This window comes from Hermetia illucens, chromosome 4, assembly GCF_905115235.1.
Source record: "Hermetia illucens chromosome 4, iHerIll2.2.curated.20191125, whole genome shotgun sequence".
In the NCBI taxonomy this organism is placed as follows: domain Eukaryota; kingdom Metazoa; phylum Arthropoda; class Insecta; order Diptera; family Stratiomyidae; genus Hermetia; species Hermetia illucens.
This window is the reverse complement of record NC_051852.1, coordinates 119,436,232-119,451,779: the sequence shown is the minus strand read 5'-3', so window position 1 is coordinate 119,451,779 and position 15,548 is coordinate 119,436,232. Positions and strand designations below refer to the sequence as shown.

At 43.5% G+C, this 15,548-nt stretch overlaps 1 protein-coding gene across 6 annotated transcripts in view; it reads right to left on the bottom strand.

The window, feature by feature from the left end:
• The window catches only part of LOC119654679 (platelet-derived growth factor receptor alpha), a 119,563-nt gene that overhangs the window by 89,770 nt on the left and 14,245 nt on the right, over window positions 1–15,548 (bottom strand). The window contains exon 1 of one of the 6 annotated variants that reach the window (XM_038060185.1): window positions 6,348–6,840. The exons of 4 other annotated variants lie outside the window; for them this stretch is intronic. The gene's annotated coding sequence lies outside the window, so the exon portion shown is untranslated. Of the gene's footprint in view, window positions 1–6,203; window positions 6,322–6,347; window positions 6,841–15,548 lie in introns of those variants that run through there. One more of the 6 variants, XM_038060184.1, reaches the window with a different exon arrangement.

Sequence of the window (15,548 nt, the reverse complement as noted above, 5' to 3'; positions counted from 1 at the left end):
GGTTATACCATACGTATGTGTAAGGATGATCTAGCCCGTAAAGTCTATAAGGGCAAGAGATGGAAGAACCTGCGTCAAATGTAGCTGATGAAACTAGATAGCTTTCAGGGATAATGAATTGGGCTTTTATTTTATTAGGGCAATTGTCTTCTTAGGTGTATCATGTGTAATAAGTCTGGCCTTATCGAAGCCTTTATGGATAAGGCTTCAAGCCTTCGGGTTATATCATCGGAGTACCCTTGCCTGAAAATCCCAAACGAAATCCTAGGTCGGTATTGATCACAAGCGGATGCGGTAGTGTATAGGTTAAACTTTAAGAAAGGGCAGTAAATGCATTGCTGTCCACTGTTCCAGAAAGGTCCACCAGGTGTGGGCTGAAAACCGTTCTTCACTCGTTTAACGATGATATGCTCCTCCTTCTTCATAAATCGTTTTTTATTTTACTTTATTTGGAGATAAGTGGTTCCAATTTTCCGGAATCATTCGTTGTGTGCGTGTGCAGGCTTCCTATAACTGTCGAAAGAGACCTTACTCAGAACTTCCGGCGTCTTTTCCATTTTCTTTTTATGGGTAATGGTGAAAATGTCATCTATATAACTAATCCAGATTTTAGGAGGCAGGCCTTCGGAATGTAGATCATTCTGAATCATATCCATTAACAGGCCACTCAAAAAGGACGATAGAAGGTTCCCCATTGGTTCGTTTTTAGAACTTTTCTCTGAAAATCATGCATATTTCCGCCAGTTTCAGGAGAATTCCGGTTTCCCGTTTCCACATCAAGGAAGTGAAATGTTTTTTTAGTAGCTACTTTTCCAGATAAAGAAGCTCCTCCGGGATGCTTGGGAACAAGGCCTCCACGTTGAATGACACTAGTCATTTATCCGGGGTGGTGAACATCCCTTAGTTTCCTAATGAGATCCTCTCTATTCCTGATGGTTTTCCCAACAAGTAGTCTCACTAGTTTCTTAAACCTATTCAATAGCCACTTCTGTGTCTGTTCAGTCAGTGAACTAGAAAGGTACAAGGAGCAATCATACCAGGTGCGGAAGATTTACCAATAAGTCAACAGATAAGAGCCCTATACACCTCGATGCTTATCCTGCCAAGACTAGGAAGGATCGGTAGGGAAATCTGATCTCCGAGAGAATGAGCATATTGGAGTGATGGGTTGAGTATTTTGATGAACTGCTCAACAACTATAATATCGACGAGTTGGATGTCCTCTCAACTGAAGATGACGAAAAATACTGTCACCGCCAGTAGAGAAGAAACAGTCCGTGCAATCCCCTGGCTTAAAAACCATAAGTCGTCAGGAGCCAACGGAATTACCGCCGAATTGGTTCGAACTCCAGACACCCTTGTTTTGCGTCGAGGTCCACCAATTCAATATCCCTAAAAGTTGTCTGGCGTGCTGACCTACGCCATCGATCCATCTCAGGCAGGGTCTGCGTCGTCTTCTTTTTCTACCATAGATATTGCCCTTATAGACTTTCCGGGTTAGATCATCCTCATGCATGCGGATTGAGTGACCCGCCCACCGTAACCTATTGAGCCGGATTTTATCTACAACCTGGCGATACGACAAGCATGAAAAAGTTTGAGTGTATTCTTGGCCGTGCATAGATGCCCCACTTAATGTTCCTGGTCCGGCCCAATATCTGATTTTCTTCCATTGCAGCATGTACAGAATTTATTTCATCCACATTAGATCGTTTTCTTGCCGCGACAAATCGCTCTAAATGAGACATAGGTGAAACATCCATCAAGAAAAAGGAGGAGAAAGTAAGTACAAGAGACAGTAAGCACAGTGGCTTCAAGGAATCATGTGATCAAGTGAATCCATGGTTGAGGCTTTCAAGTTAGTTAGGGCTAAATTTAAGTAGAAGGGGACACCAGAAATCCATGCGTGCGGGCCCTCAGTGGAAAACTGTAGTGACCGCAGCTTCGCGACGGAAGCGGCATCTCATTCGTCCCTTTATGAATTAATTTGCTCAAATAATGCATTTCATATGTGCAATCACCCTAATGTTCGCCGCAGATTGGACATTATTGAATGCATTCGGCCGAGTTAATCTTGACAGAGGGAAATGATTTGCCGCATCCATAGGCGCACGCGCATGTGGCTGCAACATGAACTCAACAGAGTTCAAGGTGATCGTAGCGGCATGGGGAGCGGTTCTCGGAGAGAACAGCTGGACTGGCGGGTGACAAGAGGAGAAGTTTGGAGTGAGGCCGACGGAAAACAGCTGGACTAGCGGGTGAGAAGAAGGACATCGTTCTGGTCTTTGAAGAAAGTTCGGTGCTGGTTTTTAGTAAAGGGAGGAGGTTGAAAGATCGTTTTTTTCTTTTGGCGATGAGATTGGAAAAATTTGCGCGCGGGAACGTCTGGAGAGGAACAGTTTGGATTTTTTTCGCGGGAGCATCTGGCGGTAAGGAGCAGCCCCTCTCCGGACTCTGGACATCGACAGAGACAGGAGGGTAAAAAGGCGCCGATGGAGTTGTTATCCCAGCGGGCATACCACGTAAACCTGGAAGGATTCGAAGTGATTGGTTCAACACCAATGCTGATATCATTCGCGATTTGACTTCTGCCATTGCGGACAATTGTCCAAAGACTTCATTCGTGATTATTACAAATATTGTGAACTCGTGTGTATCAATTGCCGCAGAAGTTCTAAAAGCCAAAGGAAAGAACTATCCTCGTCGTCTCAATTTTGGATATTGTTCTTGCTCGAAAATTCATTTCGGATCCATGTTAAGTTGATATGAATACCGTTGTTATTCTGGTGATCGGTGGACATTCTGGGGTTACAATTATTCCGGTGATATCACAATGCCAACCAAAAGCGTCGTTTTCACAGCCCGCGAAGCAACCGCAAACTCAAGAGGAGTTTTTTATTATTGAATAAGGAAAATGAAGTGGTAGATTGTAAATTTTTGAAATTCACATTCTAATGTTTGAAATATTTTCAGTCAGCCGCTAACAGAATCAGCATCATTATATCTACACAACACGCCAAGGTCGGAGTGATCCCATGTGTAGGGGGTAGGTAGGTATCAGTGGCCCTTCCGAGGAGCGCAATTAGCGCTTTGGTGCGCCGTTTTGATGCCACAAGCTCTTAAGACCGCGACTGCTATTACGAGAGCAGGGAGGCAGAGTCCAGCCGGCTCGGATCTTCGGCAATGCGAGTTGTAGGGTATGCCGAGCCTAGCAGCATGGTCCCCTTTGGGCCAGTGCCCCGTGTAGACCGCCGTAATCTTGAATGCATTTGCACGCGTCTGGCACAGGAGCTCTCGTGATCGGACTATGTTATAAGCGGGCCAAATTCTCCTTAACTTGGCACAGCTTGTAAGTCTTCGCTTTCTCAGGCCCGCGGCTGTTAGGTAGTGCGAGTAGACTCGGACCCCGACAGCCACCAGCGGAACACCGACTGTATTCGCCGAAGGGCTGCCAAGAGCAGAGCCTTGCCTGGCCAATCCGTCAGCCCGCTCATTCTCCTCTATGTTCCTATGCCCGGGAACCCAGAGGAGAGTGACCTTGAGCGTGCCGCCCAGACGGTTTAGCGCGTCTCTGTACTGCCCCACCAGCCGGGAATATATCGTCGCTGAGTGCAAGACCTTGGCTGTCGTTCAGAATGGCTATGTTACGCTTGAGGCTCGAATCACGCTCCAGCCATCGACAGACTTCCAATATCGCCAGTACTTCCGCCTGGAATACACTGGCGAAACCTGGGAGGCCATACGACTTGGATACACCGTGTGCCTTCGAGAAAACCCCCGCCCCGACTCCGTAGGCCATCTTTGATCTGTCCGTAAAGAATACTGTATCTTAGTCTTGCAACATGCCGCCGGTCTGCCACGTTGTCCTGGTTGGAAGGTCCACAGCAAAGTTTCTCGTGAAGTTCAGCTTGCGTGTGGCATAGTCTGTGGGGGATGCCAAGATTTCCCGAGGTATTTCATTTAGGATGTTGCTGTGGCCGTAGGACTTTGCTGCCCAACATCCGGACTCACGTACACGCTGCAACATATTTAATGTTGAGGTCTTGGGGGAGGAGATGCAGGAGTACATTGACAGCATCTGCTGGGGAGGACTGCAGAATCCCAGTAACCACCTGCACACGCGGTTCTTTGAATCCTATTAAGCTTCGTTCTATTGTATTTTTTCTTCAAAGTCTGCCACTATACAATAGAGCCGTACGTAAGGATCGGACGCACTACAGCGGTGTACATCCAGAGAACCATCCTCGGCCGGAGACCCCATTTCTTTGCAAAGGTTTTCTTACAGGCATAGAAGGCTATACAGGTCTTCTTAACCCTCAGTTCTATGTTCAATCTCCAATTTAGCTTAGGATCCAGGATTACACCCAGATACTTTACATTAGAGGAAAGAACCAATCTTTGTTCATTCAGCCGTGGTAAATGGAATTCAGGTATCCTTGTCTTGGTGGTGAATAGCATCAGTTGCGTTTTGGTTGGGTTTATGCTGAGTCTACATCTTGCGGCCCACAGGCACACCTTTCGCAACGCTCCTTCCATTATGTCGCTCATAATGGACAGAAAAAACGCTGATACTAATATTACCAAGTCGTCGGCATACGCCACCACCTTCACCCCGCTGCAGTCCAATGTACGTAAAATTTTGTTCATTACTATTAACCAGAGCACCGGTGAGATGGCGCCACCCTGGGGCGTGCCTCTGTTTACACCTCTGGTCGAGTGGTTGCCTCCCAGATCCGACTGGATTACCTGGTACTCAGCATGGATATAATCCAACGCGTGAGATACCCCTCCAATCCAATACCGGTCAAGACTTCCTTGATGGCGTTGGTACTGACGTTGTTAAAAGCTCCCTCTATATCCAAGAATCCCATGTGTAAGTTTTCATTTTTCTTTTGTTTAAAGTTCATTTCTTTTTCTTCTATTTTTTATTTTTTTGATTTCATTTGGTTTCTTTTCATTAGTATATGTTATTATTTTCGATTTTTTTTTATTTTTATATTTGCTTTTTTCTGTTGGAGTGAGTAATGTACAATGAATTTTTGAATAATTTTGATTGATTTGAGGACTTCCTCCCTCTCTTTCTTCCTCCTTGATCCCGCAAAACCTTTATAGGGACATCAAGGAAGGGAGGAAACCTCAGGGGCCGCGCCTCAATCACGATCTGAGGCAGAAGAAACCATAATCGGGATTGCGATCCATCGTGGATCTTCCCTCCCGATCGCGGCAGTCGGGTCAGGAGACTTACGAGGTCGAGCCGTTTTTTTTATTTCCCAGTGTTACCTAGCGTTCTGGTTTTCATCGTTAGGCCGTCGCGAATTCCTTCGTTTTTTTGTCTATTTTGAAACCCAGTGCGAACCCACGTTGATTTTGTATTAATGACACGTGAGGGATCAAAGTGCTCAAAGGATCCCCACCCCACATTCCCGAGCCTGGCTAGCACAAAGGCGTACAAGAACTAGTCGAACGAGCACTTTGATGGAGCTTAAATCTTTGCGGGCGGACCTTCACAGTCAATTTCGTCAACTTTTTAGGTTTCTGGGATAGCTCTTCCCTTTAGATTGCTTTTGGCCAGTTAGGATGATTGTTTGATCTTCCCATTCCCCTTAAGTTCATTTTCCTCTAAATTCTCTTATTGTGGTAGGAACCAATACGAAGGCATCCAAAGACTCCCGTGATACTAGATGAATCCCCACGCATAACAAATCAACAGTTTTGCTTCGTAAGTACGGTTCAGTAACAAATTTAAAACAAAATCGCACGAACTTGAGCTCCTGCCCAATTGCATTCAATTTAAACTATATTCTTGTTATCTGTTCGTTTTTTTGGAGACGTGGTAGTGAACTGTATAGAAATTGATGAGTCTATATTTGCTAAGGGACCCTTAATAGTCTTCGAAGCATAATATGAATAATGTTGAATAACTAACATTCTTCGAACCTCTGTTTTCCTGGAAAAAGTATTTCTCACAATTGCAGATGCAGATTTACGTCATTGGAGCCACTTCGCCATAGTGACACAGATCCCACATATTAATAATATTCCGGAATAAATAGGAAAACAGATCGAACCCAGGCCCAATGTACAAAAACAGAATTATGCCGGTACTATTGGCCCGATCGAAAGGTGGTAAGCAAGCTTAAAAGATACGTATCTTAACAAACTTATATTTTGCTAAAGTAAATAGAATTACTGTACAGACTTACGCAAATACACGCCGACATTCATTAGACGACGACTAGAGAGTGCGATTTAAACGACATATTCAGAGTATTATTGCTGATATGATGAATTTATCGATGGAAATAATAAAAAGTAAATACTTGTCGCCTGTGTATGTTGATACGTACTTATTATCACTTCTTCACAATGAGTTTTCTTTGGAAAAACACCTTTTATCTTTCACTTGATATCAATTAGCTGATTTTTCGATTTCACAGTAGTAAACTTTGCCGATATTCCAATATATTGTGCACGAGGCAGAATGACTTCATAATGCACTATTGATTTTGGGAAGAAAATATTTATTTTTTCCGCGGGTTTTCCTCAATATTAACAATTCAAATTCGCGAAATTTTGTCACTATTTTGTTAATCAGTTTGAGTGGCGGATCCACTCTCAGTCTGCACGTCTCCCGTGGATTGATGGGCTGACATGGCTTGAGCGTGGTCACTTTAAAACACTGTTTATTATTTTAGGTGTTTTGTAAATAAAAAGACGCCAATTTAGTGAATTATAAACACCAATTTAAGTTCGCGAAGAGCATGGCATCTATTATCGTTAAGCCAACCGTACCGAGCATGAGTACTCACTTCTTCAGCTCTACCAGCGCAGTATTGAGTGATTCGACTGCTCCACCGTAATGTGTCGATTAAAGGCTGAATGACGACAGACGTGCCGTATTTTACGCCAATCCAAATATCGCACTTCACTAAGGAAATATTTACAAAATTCCAGTTTTAGATTAAAACGTCTGTTCTGTAAACGTGTCTCTCATATGTCTCTACATATCTCGCACATTGTCTTCCTTGCGGAAACTACGTTTCTTTGATGTGTTCGGACAGCGAACTCATCTACAATTCAGTTTTAATTAACTATCCTGGGAATGTAATTGCTACAAACAATCCTAATGTACGAGCAGGACCCCCTCAAGGAGAGTCAAGGAAGCTATTCCTGCACATATCTTGACGCAAATAGAGCTTTTATTCGAAAACATTGTTTAGATATGGTCTATGAAATTTAATTGAAAGTTGTCTATGGACATTCTAGGGGTGGAAAGGTTGAAGAGCAGACTCTGCCTTGAAATGGTTATCCAGTCCAGATGTACAAATCAAATTACACAACAGTTCAACTGGAAAAGGAAATTCAATATGAATGGGGCTATCTCCGTCATGAAATTACTTTTTGTTGGGAACACCTCGCAGAAGGCAACAAAATTGAAATTCCTCTCCTTTAATCGGCTCAGATTAACAGGGTTGAAATTTATCCATGAAAGAGTAGAGGTGGAAAAAATGATTTTAAGGAAAGAGAAAGATATTTTGGGGGGTAGAAGGAACTTATTTTGTTTAGTTAAATAGTTTATATTTGTATGTTCCAAGATTACGCACTGTACGTAAGTGAAGTGAAAAAAAAAGTAATTAAAAGGAGCTTTATAGAACTAAAATACCCAGTTATTCAGGTTTGTATTTGGGTGAATTTTCGAAAACGGAAAATATTGGGAATATCGACTGTCCAGGTCCAATATCCTTTCTATAGCTTCAACAAAGTATCTGTCGATACGTCTCTACCCTAGTCATTTCGGCAAAGTACGTCGTATCTTTTGGTACTTTGTCTCCTATTGTGTCATTGGCAGCAGCTACCAGACCTTTTAAAAAAGAGGAGAAAGGGGATGATTGCACCTGGCCCGATTTTAATTAAGTAATAAGCTAATAGCGGAGCCCGAATAATTTTCATTCCGGATTTTCTCTCTACGACAGTGTTCGACAAATATGTTGAATAATTTTTTGAAAAAAACGATAAGTGAAACGTAAACAAATCGAAAACCAGAAGCTCGACCGTTCAGATACAAAAGGTTTTGTGTATTCCTTCTGTAAGGACATTTGAGTATAGATTGTTTCATTTCGTAGTTTGTGATGTATATGCATTCAGCATGCCAGACTACTTTAATGTGCTATTGACATTCAGTATTTTGGGTTGCAGTAAATTTAGATAAAGAGACAATTTTGAGTTACTATAGCCTTGTTACCAGATTTCCCATCAGTCACGACCCTAGGTGACAAATATTTATTGTTGCTGCGCGGACAAAAATGACTGTGGGAAGGATTATTATTATTCTGTTAAGGGGAAGTCGCACCGCGTCATTAAAGAATTATTGTGCTCCTTTTACTGGTTACAGTGTACATATTAGTAATAGTATGTCAAGCAGACCTATAACTGTTAGGAATTTTGTGTATTCCCTACTTCCAGACCTTTCAACTTTGTATCTGGTATTAAGTGGCCTCCCAGATGCCTCGGCCTATTTTGCATAAATGCCGGAAACTGCCCCAGAATATGTATACCCTCCGCACAGAACCTACAGACAGTAACCGTAGATATCCCTAGCTTCCCTAGGTGATAGTTTAGCCGTCAGTGACAGTGAGAATTTCCACTATGAATCGGAGGCTCTTTTTGGTGAGGTTTAAGCAAGCTTTTGTGCGCATAGGTTCGTATCCCCCAATAAGCACCCTGAACTGCTCCATCCCTGGTAAGCCCGCCCAGTATAGTTCCTATTCATTTCTTAGAGTCATAGCCATGAAACCGTTTTCGATTCCACAGAAGGGTTGTGGCCCCTGTAAAGACGTGCCTCCTCCTTTCTTGGCTCGTTCGTTCGCTGCCTCATTGCCTTCCATCCCAACATGGTCTGGAACCCATAGTATCCAGACCTTGTTGAACGAACCGAACGTATTCAGTCTCTCAAGGCATTCCCATACCAGTTTAAAGTTCACCTGGTTGGACTTAAGTGCCTTGATCGCTGCTTGGCTCTCGATGAGAATAGCAATGTTCTGCCCCCCGTAGTACCTTCGGACAGTAAAGGAGGCACACCTGTCTATGGCGTATATTTCCGCCTGGAATATGCTAGTGTGATTATCCATTGGCTCCAAGTACACTTTCCTTGGACTAATGACACGGTTATCCGCTCCCTCTGCTCTGAGGGATCCGTCAGTATATCAAGTAATCAGTTACTGGTTTAAGCCGTCTGTGACAGCCACACTCTCCCAGTTTGCCTTATTACTCCAACGTGTTTCAAACTTCTTATCGAAGTGAAACCTCGTTGTCATATTATCCCTTGGTATCAGTAATTCGGGATACCAAGTAGAAAGAATATCAATCTTCCTTCGATTTAGGCAGCTCCTCGCCTGATTTATACTCCCAGTCATCCTGAATATTGACCTCCTTGCCTGCATCTATATGTGCAGATGGAGAAGGATTAATCCCAGAAGGACATCCAGGGATGCCGTTGGACATGTCCTCATTGCCTCACTGATACACACGCAAACCAGTCTCTGCGGTGTTTTTAATTCTCTAGCTTGTGTGCTCAGTTCAGTTCTTTCTGCCCAGATTACCAACACATAGGTAGTTGGCTTTACTGTTGCAGTGTATTTCCAAACTAATATCTTCGGGCTACAACGCCATTGTTTTCCTACTATGGAGCTACAAGTTATCACAGCCCTCGTAGCTTTCCGACAACTGTTTTCGGCATGCGTCTTGCAGAGTTATATTTGACTAGCGTAATTCTCAAATATTTTTCCTCTCTTTCTCATTTTATCTCCATACCATCTAATCTCATGGCTCTTAGGTGATCAAGCTTACGTTTCATAGTGAATGGTACTATGGTGGTTTTGGCTGGATTGATACTCAGTCCCACCTTCCTGCATCAGGCATTAGTAATGCTTAGTCCAGTTTTGTTTCAGACAATATCTAAACTCCTGAAGATGCTAACAAATACTGGAATACAGGTCCGGGGTTATGCGGACAACATTGTTTTAATCTGTAGGGGCAAATATTCATATTCATATCTCATATTAAAACAATGTTGTCCGCATAACCCCGGACCTGTCTTCTAGTATTTGTTAGCATCTGCAGGAGATTAGATATTGTCTGCTATTTGCAGACTAGGCTAAAATTGATAGACCAGTAGCTTCCTCCAAACTACAATTTTTATTTTATATATATATATTTTAGATATATATTTTGGAAGGAACATCAGTACAAAGCTACTTCCAGTCCAGGAGTTCGTCCACATCCATACTCCACATAAGCGGCGATAATATCTCGTCCTGTGGATAGAATTTGTACCTGTCGGTCCGTCTATTTGCTTACTCTCCAGCATTTTGCCCATTCAGAAAGCCAGGCCGTTTCCCACTTCCTCGCGGCTCAGGGTATCTTGTTTCTCTGTGTGCGATGTGATGTCGAATCCTCCTTCGATATCCAAAAACGCACACAGTGCTATTTCTTTTGGTTCTATGGCACCCCGTAGTACATCGCCCGGTAAACGTGTTGACACTTATGTAGGGGATTACCTTAGTTCTATATAGTTGTCTATTACCTTCTCCACCGTTTTAAGTACGAACGATGTTAGGCAAATTGGTCTGAAAGATTTAGTGTGAAAAGGATCCTTTTTACCCGCTCTCGGAATTAAGACTACTTTTGCCCGCCTCCATACCCTTGGCATATATCCCAGGGGTATGCTCCTCCTTACCATCCTCAGAAGAGACTCTAAGATGACTTCTAGGCCTCTCTGAATTAGTGCTAAAAAATGTTATTTACTCCGGGTGATTTCAGTAGTTTAAAAGTTCCCACTGCCCACCTTGCCCTAGCTTCTGAGCATACCTCTTTAGTTAGTTTCCAGTTCCCCTTTCTTCTCCTTTTATTCGTTGTTGGGTGTCAGGCAGAATTTTGTCCCCTGCCGCCGTGGGGTAGGATCCTGGGAAATCAGTTCTGAGAAGTAGGTGTACTCTGCCTCCTCATTTTCGGTAAATGTCCCATCTGCGTTCTTCCTTCTTCAGTCAGAAGATATTGTCCTGTCTTTGGCTACAGCCTTGTAAAGCCTGGTTGCTTCTGTGATTTGCACGATCACTTCACAGAATTCTCTGAAGCTGTTCCGATTTTCTTTCCTGATCGCGTTGCTATACGCAGCCAGTGCACTTTTGTACCTCAGCCAGTCCCCGGTTTGTTTTGCCCAGTTGTGAGTTTTTGTACCTCTCTTCTCATGTTCTGTTCTGACTAGGTTCCACCATGGTACATCCCTTGATGACTTGACTGTCTTAGCCGGACATCTGGCATCATATGCATCAATGACGATTGCGTTGAGGTTTTCCACCACCGTTTCTAATTTCAGTTCGCTCCTGATGTCACCGCCCCCTTGAAGGTGGGCAATGTTGTTGCTCAAGTGCGCTGCGTAGGATTCCCAATCCGTTCTCGTGGGATTTCTTATTATTTTTTATATTTTGGAGTTGCCCTCAATGTCGAATCTGATTATTCTGTGATCAGAAATAGAGAGCTCATCCCACACTCGCCAATTCCTGACCAGCCCGTTCATTAGAGTATTTCCTAGAGTTATTTCTAGTACCTCCTGTCTAGTGCTAATCACAAATGATGGGGTGTTCCCTATGTTATTTATTTCTAACTTATTGGTAAGAATAAATTCAAGAAAGTACTCATTTCTTCGATTAGTGTCGCTGCTTCCACAGAGTTCGTGATGGCCGTTGGCATCGCAGCCGAGAAGAGGTTGCAACGTCTTCTTCTCACAGTACTTAACCAGTTTAGAGACTTGCTCCGGTGGAACCCCGATGTCGTCTCCTGAGAAATAGCCCGATGCCACGACTGTCTCTCGAATGCTTCTCCCGGCTTCCAATGAGACTTGGATAGCCACAAGGTTTTAGTAATAAAAATTTTAAATGTCCACATATTTATGACTAGATATAATATCAAATCAATGAAATAACACTTCCAATTCAGTCTCTGTACATTCAGTCTTAATATCAAAAACGGTATAAGAAAATAACGAACAACTTTAGTAATAGTCTTTTTCCGCACTTGTAGGAGATTGACCGATGGAGCCTTTTTTGATTATAATATTTTTTTAATGAGCGCGCTGAAGTGTTCCGTGTCGCGGTTGGGAACAGAAGAGACCGACTTATTTCCATGCGGTCCTTACTGTCCCAACCAACGGCACTTTTTTACCGCTGGCTCTCCACTTCCCCGGTGCGTTCTGAAAACGCGTGAGTGGAGAGTTTCCACGTTCAGCGCCATCTACCCGTCCGCATCCGCAACATCCGAAATAAATTTCGAATGCTGCAGATCCTGCCGCGCCACAAGGTCCCCGGTCAGGAACTCTGAAAGACATATATATTGTAAATTATGTTTAAGAATTATGCAAGCCGCAAAATCGGTAATCTCCACAGACCACGTGTCCTTTCAAAATCATCCAGGGGTTATTCCCCCACCAAGAGAGGGTCCCTGACACTTTCCAGAAATCTGTGAATATGGCTTCAATTTTGCCAGTCACTACAAACGAGCTGTGAAAGATCTGTGGCAGAATAGACGACAACAAAGCAAAGACAGCACCTGGACGGAATACTTAAAAGGGCCCTTAAGGTTGCTATGAAATCCAGACCGGACATGTTTGCAAGTTTGTCGAAGCGTGCTTGTCCGACGGAATATTTCCTACAGAATGCAAGCGTCAGAAGTTGGTACTTATGCCTAAGGCTGGCAAATTTCCGGGCGAATCATCCTCCTATAGATCCATATGTCTTCTACACACTATAGGAAAATGCTGGAGTGCTTCCGGTTATTGAGAGTCATGGAGGCAGATCAACAGTATGGGTTCCACAAAGTCAGATAAAGAATTAATGCCATCAAATTCGTTATTGTCTTAGTCGATGATGCAATTCACGAAAAGGGTAGTGTCAATAAATAATATATAGCGTAGTTGTAACCCTGAATGTGAAAAATGCAACTTGAGCCTTGTATAGAAGTTCTCGGCGACGAAAGGTGGTTCCAACCATATCGCTATCACTGTCGGAACCTGGTGCATTGATTATGAAGGTTTCGTGTTCATCTTGTGTAGGAAACTTTCTACGCAAATTTTTCCATTCGCATGTGGATAAAACCTCACAATTTTCTTTCATATTTTTTTGAATCTACAAGATATACGTACATATTGCAGACGCCAGCAAAACACCGCCTGTATTCATCGAAGGGCTGCCAACAGTAAAGTCTCGCCTGGCCAATCCGTCAGCCGGCTCATTCCCCTCTATGTTCCTATGCCCGGGAACCCAGAGAAGAGTGACCTTGAACGTGCCGCCCAGATGGTTCAGCGCGTCTCTGCACAGCCCTACCAGCCTGCAAGATGTCCTCGCTGAGTACAAGGCCTTGATAGCCGCTTGGCAGTCGGTCAGAATGACTATGTTACGCTTGGAGCTCGAATCTCGCTCTAGTCATCGACAGACTTCCAATATCGCCACTTCCACTTGGAATACACTAGCGAAACCTAGAAGACCATACGACTCGGATACACTACGTGTATTCGAAAAAAACCCCGCACCGACGGCACAGACTATCTTTGACCCATCGGTAAAGAATAATTAGTCATAACCTTACAGCGCGTCGCTGGTCTTCCACTTCGCCCTGGTTAGAAAGTCCACAGCAAAGCTTCTCGTAAAATTCAGCTTGCGTGTGGCATAGTCCGTGGAGAATGCCCAGATTTACCGAGGTACTTCGTCTTGTATGTTAGTGTGGCCGTAGAACTTCGCTGTTCAGCATCCGAACTCATGTAGTCTGGCGACACTGTAACGTATTTAATGTGGAGGTCTAAGGGGAGGAGATACAGGAGTACATTGAGAGCATCTGAATCCTATTAAACTTCATCATATTGTATTTTTTGCTCAAAGCCTGCCACCATACAATAGATCGGACATACTACAGCGGCGTACATCCAGAGAACCATCTTCGGCCGGAAACCCCATTTCTTAGCAAAGGTTCTCTTGCAGATATAAAAGACTATACAGGCCTTCTTAACCCTCAGTTCTATCTTCTCCAATTTAGCTTTGGATCCAGGATCACACCCAGATACTTTACATTAGAGGAAAGAACCAATCTTTGTTCATTCAGCCGTGGTAGGTGGAATTCAGGTATCCTTGTTTTGGTGGTGAATAGCATCAGTTCCGTTTTAGTTGGGTTTATGCCGAGTCCGCAACTTGCGGCCCACGGACACACCTTTCGCAACGCTCCTTCCATGATGTCGCTCATAATGGACGGAAACATCCCTGATACTAATATCAACAAATCATTGGCACCACGCTGCTGTCCAATGTTCAAAAAATTTCGTCCATGAGGATAGTCATTGACCTTCCTTTCCATCTGTTCGATATTGGAATGCAGACAATTGAGGAAGTAAGGCGTATTTTCAATTGTGTCTTTAGCTCCTTTACCAGATCTGCCGAAGTTTACTTCGCCTCCAGATTGGCTGCTAATGAACAGGGAGGAAGGGTTCCCATTGGGACTCCTTTTAGCTGTTTATTATTCATGCCCCTATGAAATTGACTTAATTTTGACTTTTCATGCCCAGAATAATTTTCCATCTTGGTTACCCGAAAACTCTCGATGTATTGGGCAGAGTCCCGCTTCTTCACCGGTCTCATGGCCGCTCGCGCGTCTTTTCCGGCAATCGATCCTCTCAACAGGCACAGCGCACGTAGTCTTGATTCCCGGCGTGCTCTCATTGCCCGGCATAGTGAGTGCTGTGTATCAATCCGCTAGACCCTTAAAAGTGCAGTTTTCCTCCGTACAGATTCTGACATGCTTCGTAAATTGTTTTACTTTTCCTTTCCATTGTTGGACATTCTTGTAGTCGGTATAACCAATTCTCTACTAGAGCGGCCGTTTCTTTAACCGAAATACTAGGGAAATGAAAGCTTCGTCTTTCGCGATTTCGCCAATCAGTTGAACTGTTGAATTTTTGACCGATTTAAACTCCTACTGTTTCTTCATTCTCTGGAATTCCTTCACTAACTATTTGGCTATTCGTTTCGTTGGAAAGGATCCCAGTAACTAGTGAGTTTAAGACTTTCTGTTTTGTGTGTGTTGGTTTCCAAAATTGGAAGCCTTTATTTAATGGCTCTGTTTACCCTCTTTACAAATTGTCGTATAGGATCGGTCCTTGAGCCTATTATAAGACCCATTTTCGTGCTTATTCTTCATCCGATCCTCGTAGTCGACATAGTGCACTATGACTAGTCCATTCCCTTCGTCCACTTTAATGTAGTAAACTGGTTTCTGCATTGCATTGACGCATTCATTACTGCATTACTCCCCGGAATTATCAATCATTCCAGAACCAAAAGAATGGATCGGATCTACAGCAGCGGACGCCAGAGGGAAAATAACATTAGCAAAATCAGGAAGACCAACAATACAAACAACGAGCTCAGGAAGGATCCCACCCTTGAATATTTGCACATTTCATTCGCCGATCGCTGGTATTTGACCAGCCTACTACAAAGAGAGAGGGA